We start from the raw sequence: 10,310 nt of genomic DNA on the forward strand, positions 1-10,310 counted from the left end.
TCAAACATCTCACAGAAGACAACCAAAAATACACACTACTGATCTTCACATATAGACGTTTCCGACAAAACATCTCTAGAACTATGCAAAGATGGTGTACGTGACCCACCTCGGATCAGAAATATATCACCACATCATCAACAAAGACAATGGAAACCAATCCAAACATCCTAGGGATACCCAAATCATCGAGTCCATGATAATATCTAGGGCACCGCAAGCATTAATGGTAAAACCAAGACACATAATGTCCGTATCACAGACATTCCTAACCATAAGATCCTCAACAATAAACAGATCTGATCACCAACGATATATAATCACCAAAGAATAGATCCTCTAGTGCGAGAGCAATGCTCCATCACACGAAACACCACATATGTGGGAGCAATGCTCTACCACAAGAAATCCTCCATATGTGGGAGCAACGCTCCACCACAAATAATCCGAAATATGTATCTACAATAATTATGGGAGCAATGCTCCACTACAAGCAATCCACAATATGTGGGAGCAACGCTCCACCACAAACAATCCGTAACATGTGTAGGAGCAACGCTTCACCACAACCAATACATAAGTGCCCAAGGCACCTAACTATCCAGTTTGAGACTGCACGAAATCTCTCTACCACAAATCACTGTGGTTAGCCTAGGGTATAGCAACCTAGTAAGCGAATCAAATCCATAGTCAACTCTATCATCATCCTAGTGGGTCAGTCATCCACTAATAGGAGAAGTAGTTGACAGGGTAATACAAACAATAACATAATGTAGACATCAAGCCTTCTACATTCAACATAGGTAGAATCATCATGATACTACCCACCATACACCTGGCACACTCAACACATATATGATCGACATAATCCTCCAATTAGTACACACCAACATACTCATAACACAGGTAAAAATCAGTGTAATACCCTCAACATTACATATCGAACCCGTGTGCATAATCATTGTAGGTATATTCGACAATACACCTCAAACAACACTCACATGACCTATATCCGCCTATGCCAAGAGTATAATCAACATCAACTTCCAATAAAGCATGCTAAACCCAGGTGCACTCACATATCAAACATAAGCAACAATATACCTCAGATACCACACCAAACACATCTGCTCATATCACAACTCAGATTAAATCGATAAGATATCTCCAATAAACCAACCAGACCACTCGGGTATAATCTACTAGAAACCCACAACAATCATAACTGGAAAAGTATGCACCCACTACATGCAATTAGACCGTCCATCAAAACGCTCCTACAACCCGTAATAATCGCCTGTACACACTACATATAATCAGCATATTTAATCCAATCTACCACACAAATCCTATGCCACCTTCTAAGTTATCCAATTAGGTACATATAGTCTAAAATTAAAGTACCCATGGAATAAGATACATCGATCCTCTATCGACTGACCAAACCGACAATAGTATATGGCTAATTCAGTCCTTTCCCACGTCAATATAAGCTAGGTACTCGATGTGCTCAAGATATCCAACTAAGCACGAATAACCCAAGATTCAAACATCTAAAAGTAAAGTAGGTCAATCCCCTACTGATCGGATCAACAAAACTAATCGGTCATCAACTAACTAATCAAGAACAAATAAAACCTCTACAAGCGTCTAAGATAAATCAACCCACGACTACCCCAAGTCAATATGTGTAAATCAGTTTTCTATTGGCCGATCTAACCAGAGTACAATAATCATCTACCGACGAAAACTAACTAAAGTATATCGGTATTCTACTGACTAGTCAACATGAATATGAAGGTATTATCTACTACACACTAATAATAACAGAGGCTGGTATGTGCCTCCATCTCCTATCCAATTAGTAGTAACAGAACCTAATACTACTAATGGTATGATATGAAAAATCAGCAGAGACTATATTCCTTAATCTCTATTAAGGTCGATCAAGATCAGTGGCTATCCCATCACATATAATATGTGCTACAACAACCAGACAGATACTAATAAAGAATGCTAATACAGATGATAAACTGTAATATAGGGCATATACTAACAAAAAGGTAAGATAACAGTATATACCAACATACCTCCTATAGCTTGGAGATGTCCTGCTGCTGCCAGGTCCCAACACCCGAAAAGTCACATCGAGAAGACAAAATCACAAAATCCGAAACATCGGAAATAAGACTCATAAACTGTGCTCGGATACCAAATAAATTGGTATAAGATAAATCTCGAAAATCCAGAACACATAGCAAGTATCGTATACCTGCTCTGATACCACTAAATTGTCACGCCCCGAGGGAGTCCCTGTCCGAAGAAATTTCGGCAGCACCTCCCCTGTACGGGTGACAATCTGAAGCAATTCTACATACAAAATATACATCAGCCACAAGCGGCTGGAATATACACACAACCATGCAGTTTATATCTTCAGCCCACTCGGCTGGAACAAAAACCAAAAACACAGCGGAAAAAGATAACACATACAACCCAAAACGAAAACTGCTAGCCGGCTAGGCTTACACAATAAACAAAGCAACATTTCCAGAAACAAAACTGAAACACAGAACCAAAAATTCACATATCATATACCATGATAAAACAGCAAAAAAAACAGCGACATGTCTTCTGATGTGACGCGGGGACCAGCAAACAGGATGCTCCAAGCGACACCATAAATAACCTGGTACCTGAAAAAGATAGTGTCCACGGGGGTGAGTTCAACAACTCAGCGAATACCAATAGACATGCCTAGTAAGATATATCTAACAGCAATAAACATGGAATACAGCTTCCGAATAATATATAGGAAATATACAAAACTGAAAAGTAACCAAGGAAGCTGTACTCACCAGGAACTCCTATCCTGAACTAAAGGGTCATCAAACCAATACGCAGTATGTCTCCTGTATGCATGTCAAACAAATGCATCCACCAAAATGCAGCATATAAGTGCAGCAAACACAAGCAAATAAATGCAATCAATGCATGTGATGACCGTGCACTCTAACATCACTGCTCCTGAACAGTGACCGAGTGGACGGAATGCTGTCGGAGTACTCCTGTCCTCTGACCCCAAATCATAAATGGGGGAGCTCAATGCTCTCATCTCCCGGTACACGATGACGGGGAGGTATCTCTGCCGGCTACCACGCTGAGTCACCTGACCAACAGAGCCAAACAAAGTCCACCGTGTGCCGGCTACCACGCTGCTACACTAAATGCCAGCGGAGCCAAACAGAGCGGAACTATCTGCCGGCTACCACGCTGAGTCACCAGACCAACGGAGCCAAACAGCAGAACCGCCACACACTTGCTTGATAAACCACTAATCCATGAGTGGTGGTGTGTGCAGTACATGTAACTGGCGATGGGCTCAACCATAGTGGAGCCGACAATCACACAGCATGCAATCAAGATGCATGACACTAAGCATAGCAAAACTGATCAACATAACCATATCCATATATATAAAATGAGTACTGTAAAATCGATGGTCACATACCAAGATCTAGAGTACACAGGTCAGGTAGAATATCAAAAACCTATGTCCTGAACATAATAAGTATGGAATATCCTGATCAGCATAGAAAAATCCATATATACATAATATGGGTACCACAGTATCAGTAGGTCAAATCCACGGATCTAGGGTATACAGGTCCTCTATGGTATAATAACCTAGATCCTAAACATATCCCCTTCCATAGCATATGTACCAACAATATGCACAGATCAAAGCCACAAGGTCTAGGTACACGAATCATATATGATATACCAATAGAAATATACAATCCAGGCATGGCATAAAAATCTAAGTATCAGATAATTTGGATACACATGTCAGAAACAAAAATCCAGAGCCTAATCCTAACCTCAGTAAAGCATGGTATGTCACTCTAGAAACTAAGATACTCATGGCAATAAAATACTCATGGCAACAAATCACGAGATATAAGCACGGATACATCACATGCGACAAACCTAACATGCTATGGATTTCAAACAGTGACATACCAAAGGCAAACATGTTCATTGCTTGTAGTTATAAAATACTATGCATATCCAAATGACAATATCATAAAAGATAAGTCAAGATGTACCCGCCTCCAATGTAGATCGTGTTGTATGTCCTCTAATCAGAGCTCTTATCTCAAATCAAAACCCTGAAATAAATATACAATCAACACTTAGGTTTATCGTAGATCGGATAATGCAAGCCGAAACCTCAATAAATCCAATCTTATGACCTCACCCTTTTCTTCCAAAACTCATCCAACACCTGATAATCATTTTCTGTTAACATAATCCACCTTAACAATTCCTCAAATAAATGATTACTAATGAATCTAAATCTGTAACTAAACTCTAGTTAAATCCACAACTGGAAATGAAATCAAATCTCCAATCTCAACAGATTAATAAATTCAAAATCAATTAAAGATTATCAACTAGATGTCTAATGGAATTCAGTTCCATACCCAAACAAACATCCAACTTCCTTCTTCCCAACCTTGCTAGTTGATCCACATCACACAACCCTGCAGAAAAGAACCTTACTGTTGGAATTAAACGAATCAAGAACAAGACCAAGCAATGGAGTTTACGGATCAAACATCAACCCAACTCACCTTGCCGTTACCTTACTTAAACCCCTTACTCCGAAGAGGAGATGGAGCCTAGGTCACAAGAGGGGTCGGTGGCACTTGGCAGAAGCGAAGAGAACGACTATCGGCACTAGTGCAGAGAGGAACAGCACCATCGCTCCAATTCAGAGGCACGAGGAGGAAGGAGGAAAAAGGAGGGAGTCACGGTCGGTCGGCTAGGGCTCACAGATAGCGGCGCTCAGCCTCATCTTGTCACCGTAATCTCGTCTCGGGTAGAGAGAAGAGCGGCTGTGAAGACGACCAGGGCACCGGTGCTAGGCAGAGGGACGAGCTGGGCCGACAGTGGCTCGGGGAATCCGGTGGTCGGCACTCGAAGAAGAGAAGGGAGGTCGGCCGATCGAAAGGAGTCGGTGTCGGCGCACAAGGGTTTCGGCCGGCCGTTGTCGCTAGAGCAGTGGAAGGAAACTTTGCCCGGCGACCAGCGCTAAGGCTCACCACAGAGGAAGCAGCCGGCGGTTTGTGCGCGAGGAGAGAAGAAACGTCGTTTGTGCGGAGAAGGAAATCGCCGAGTGAGGCTAGGGTTCACGGCAGGGAGAGAATAAATAAAATAAAGAAAACAAAAATAAAAGGAAAAGAAAAACTAAACTTTTCCTCACTTAAACGAGGCAGCCTAAACAGGCTTTCCCCGGGCCCCGTTTTCATCCCAGTTAATTTTTTTCGTACGAGTTCCGAAAAATTCCCAAAAAATTTCCAAAAATTCCGGAAAATTCCCTTATTAATATTTCTCTATTTTATCGGTATTTTACAAGGTTGGTATAAACACAATCACGTAAGATAATAATACATAGCCTACACGACTGATACAAATACAAATCACGCAAACATAAACTAAATAGACTTACTACATGTCAGCATGGCTTAACACACTAATGACATATAACTAAATAAAAGTAGCAACAAGATTAAAATCCATGATCAAGTCAAATTACCACACAACCAAGTCTGAAAAATAAAGTGCAAATAAAGCAGTAAGAAATAGTATAAAAGAAATGAAGCAATCTCAATGTGACATGGGATTAGCAGCCAGCATCCCCAAGTGACTTTACAATCATCTACCTGCTACTTGAGGGAAATAAAATAAAATAGGGTAGTGAGTTTAAATGACTCAACAAGTAATAGACAGTAATAGTGTATGGTTAAAATAAAATATGAAGATTAAAGTATACAGTCTCACAGGTAAGAATTATGTACACAACCATAAATGATATAATAAATGCATATACCCAATCTGGTCTAACACATAAGGTATAATTATCAGTAGTCACGAGGGATCTATAACAGATCTGCTCATACTATATGTACAACATACGATAGCATATACATGTATAATAAATAAACATGTATGAATAATGTCAGGCATATGCAACAATCATAGCTCTAACAAATGCAACGTATCATAAGCATATGCAATAAGTATCTCCAAGATATGCACCACACATCATATGCAAATGATCATATATATGTCACTCCTACACACAACTCAAGCTACCATGATATTTGTGTGACCGAGTGGGCAGGACTATGCCAACTGCTCATGACTCCAACTACCACTACCTCTGAGTGGTCGGTTGGGCAGGATACAAAGTAGCTATCTAGCTACATAACAAGGAGGTCACTGTGTGCATGACTTTTCTACCACTACTCTAAATGGCCAAGTGGGCATGACATGACAAGTTACACCCAACTCTAGCTACTACTATCCCTAAATGGCCTAGTGGGCAAAGAATATGACTGATGAGTCTCTCACATCACAAGGGAGACAATGGTCAATAACATGCAAAGAATGTGATGATGTGCATGATACTTATCCTCATGTCTCGAACACAGTCATCATCAACACACTAGTATAATAATCATAAATATATCCAGACACATTATTTATCAATCATATATATCTATATATAAGAAAAAATCTAACAGGTGTCTACTAAACAACAAATATAATAAATAGTAGCACCTATAGTATACACCACACTCATGTCTACACTATAGAATATGAATATCTAGAAAAATGAGACTGTATAAACAATAAATAGATCATCTTTAAGACCAAGGACATAAGTATCAAACTCAGATAAATATGAGTAGAGTCAAGATAAAGCAATCCATTCCATTATCTATAACCATGCACTAAGGTCAATGAACTATAGAGTTCAAGGAAGAAACATCCACCCCAAAAAGTAGTTCATGTCAGAAAAAATCCCACGTTAAGATGCTCATCTCAAAATCAAAGTCCTGCATTAATATGTGTTATTTAGCTAAGTCCATATGAATTAAATAGCTAAATCAAATTCCCAAAACTAATTAGGATAACCTTAATCAAACATGATCACTGATTAACCCTCAATTAATGTCTAAGTCTCAGTAATACATTCATTGCTTAAATTAGAGTTAAGCCAACTTTAACCCTAATTAATCATCCTCTTCATTAGATTAGGTTTAACCATCAAATTAGATTAGGCTTATACATGAATCATCTCCAAAACTTACCAAGCTCAAGGTGGTCACTGGTGGCTCATGACCAAAGGGGTTCATGGCTGGAAGATAGTGGATAGAGCTGTGGATCACCTGCAAACAGTGATGGCCGAGGCTATAATGGTAGGCCAAGCAACTAAACACAAATATCCTAATGGAGGCAGTCAACTCCCTGCTGCATCTAGAGCAAGGACCTCTAGAGAAGAAGGGATGGCTGGTAATGGTTGCACTAGCATTGGCGGCTCTAAATAGCGGTGTGCTAAATCAAATGCACAATGCTAGCTTGAAACAAAAGAAAAAAGGTGACTCTACTAGGCTAGGCTCGTCACCATGAATCGATGATGATGCTTAATGTGAGGAGGCGGTAGTGGTTGAGTGGCACGGCTTGAAGGGAATCGGGAGAAGAAAGGGGCAATTGTGGTGGCTAGGGTTCATGAGAAGAGATGGGATCTAGAGAGGGAAGACCGACAGTGTGCTGCTGCCTAGACCCGGCGATGGTCGACTATGGCTGACGTCGGCGTTGGGGCAGAGTGGCGCTAGGTGACGATGGGTCGAGGGAAGAGGGTGACACAATCGGGAGTGGGGCGGCGGATCAGGAAATAGGGCTTGTAAGGAAAAACAAACTTAAGTTTTAATATATATATTTAAGATAATTAAATCAATCAACTCCGACTTAATTGATATTTCAAACAGACTTTTCCTAAGTCTAATTGATTCATTTCCTTAAACTTGTCATACGGATTCCGTTTAAATCTTGAAAAATTTCTAAATATTTCTAAAAAATTTTGTAAGGTTATTTATCAAATAACACTTATTATTTAATTATTGTATCTCACAGATTACTAACACTGTGTAACGACCACCCTTCTTACTACTACTACACTCTAAGGATGACCGCTACTTAACTACTAACTCTACTTAACCGGTATGATTAAAACCACATGGAAACTCTTACCGAAAAATTTCGGCAGAGTCTCCCCTGTACCGGTGACCATAATCATTAATACATAACATACTATACATTAGCCACAGGCGGCTGGAACATTTATCAAACACCCACGCAGTTAAATAAGTATCAAACACACAAATATCTACTTACTAAACTGAACTCATCCTACATGCAATCTAAACAGAATAATCTCAAATGACATGAACTTAAAATTGTTAGTTAGAGCCCTAGAGCCAATCATTTGATGATTGTATGGACTCATTATATCATATTTTTGTATATTAATAAAGGCATTTGTTTGGTTATTATACTTATTTGTATTAGTGCCAAATAGACTAAGTATAATAGCGTCCTTGAGTAGAAGGTTCATACCTATATCAATCGATTAGTTGAATCGATAGTGAGATGATATAGGGAACACTACTCTAAATCATTCCTAGTCGAGTATTAACATTCAGGGACAATGTTAATACAATAAGACTAGCATGTAGGTCAGCTCGATGACTTGATCTCACAAGTCATGGATATAGAGATATCAAGCTGACACATGGGTATGCATTAGAGAATGTATACTGAATGACCCGCCATGAGAAAGTATCATTGATCGTTATATGAGTTTCATATACTTTCTCATGTGGCTATTAGTATGACTATTAGTCCTTAGACATGAAGTCACCATGGATCCCTACATAAGGAGTTATGTACTTTGGTTTCGTCAAACGTCACCCGTAACTGGGTGGACTATAAAAGTGATTACTGGGTATGTAACGAATTATGCAGAGGGATGTGAGTGATGTAGATGGGATCTATCCCTCCTATATGACAGGAGTGACATCGATATTCTTGATAGAGTAAGACCATGAAGTGTATGGCCATACCCAAATGAGTCAATATGAGATATTGAGCTCATTTGATTGAGTGAGTCTACTTGGAGTTCAAGATTTAGATTGGTCAGAGGATGACACGGTCTATGCCTCACATTGATCAATCTAGATGTCTAGGATAGAAGGACACTTGTCATATATTGTGAGGAGTCACAATTAATAGTCACAAGGTGATGTTGGATCTCAACATTCTTGTAACTTGGGTAGCAATGATGTATTGCTAGATGCCGCTCATTGCTTATGTTTTTAAAGGAGTTTAGAAACATTGCCAACGTTACAAGAACCTATTGGGTCACACACAAAGAACAAGTGGATGGAGATTGAGTTCATATGATGAACCAATTGGATTGGGTTCATATGATGAACCAATTGGATTCAAATTAGACTTATTGAGTTAGACTCAATTAGATTCAATTGTTGAATGAGTCTAATTTAGATTTGATTCATTGAGTCAATTTATATTAATGAATTGAGATTCATTAAATTAAAATTGACTTGAGTCAAAGGTTGGATTTAACTCAACAAGGAAGACAATTGGTCAAGTTTGACTTGACCAAGTAGAAGTTGAAACATCAAGTTTGACTTGATGTGTTGCCACATCATAAGGATGACTCATCCTTGCCACATCACATGCCACCTCATGGAGGTTACAACACTTCCCATTCCATTTAATGTGGCCGGCCACATTAAATGAGGGAGTTATGTGTGTGGCCGGCCACACTAAAGAGGGAATGGTTTTCATTTAGTGTGGATTGATGTGTGGTAATTATTCCATCTTCTTCCTAGCTTCTTCCTCCTCTTCTCTTGTGGTTGCCGTGGGTTCCAAGGGATGATGAAAGTGGTTGAGTGAATCCAAGAGCAAAGGAAGAGTGAAGGTCACAAAGGAAGGATACTACTAGTGAGTGTATAAGATTTCTTTTGTACCTTCTTCTTTTCTTCCTTTCCAATCCCATTCGAGAGCTCTAGAAAGTGCTAGCACACTTGGGGCTCTCTTCTCCATCCTTTAAGTGTGAGAGACACTCCTTGTTCGTGTGGATATCATTAGAGGAGTGTCTACGTTGACACTCTCGAGATCCGGCGTACCGTTGGACGAGCTGGACTTGCGAGGGCATGCATCAAAGGTATAAAGTGTTTTCTTTTGTAGATCTACTGTAGATCGTAGTTTATAACTCGTACTCGTGTTTTCAAAATTTTTTCTTTGCACGGATCCTACAGCTTTGGGTGATTCGGGGTTTCCGCGACGCGAAAAGCGATTTTCGCGGCCCGAAGAACCCAACAGTGGTATCAGAGCCACGTGCAAGGTTTGTACGAGTTTGATTTTTGGTTTTA

The 10,310-nt window shown here is 39.7% G+C and overlaps 1 long non-coding RNA gene across 1 annotated transcript; it reads right to left on the bottom strand.

Moving 5' to 3' along the window:
- Window positions 1-4,158: 4,158 nt before the first annotated feature.
- LOC122006555 lies at window positions 4,159-4,662 on the bottom strand. The gene is made up of 3 exons (XR_006118724.1): window positions 4,638-4,662; window positions 4,488-4,547; window positions 4,159-4,172 (listed from the first exon to the last, which is right to left on the bottom strand). It is a non-coding gene; the product is annotated as an uncharacterized LOC122006555 (long non-coding RNA).
- Between the last annotated feature and the right edge of the window lie 5,648 nt (window positions 4,663-10,310).

This window comes from Zingiber officinale, chromosome 1A (genome assembly GCF_018446385.1).
Source record: "Zingiber officinale cultivar Zhangliang chromosome 1A, Zo_v1.1, whole genome shotgun sequence".
In the NCBI taxonomy this organism is placed as follows: domain Eukaryota; kingdom Viridiplantae; phylum Streptophyta; class Magnoliopsida; order Zingiberales; family Zingiberaceae; genus Zingiber; species Zingiber officinale.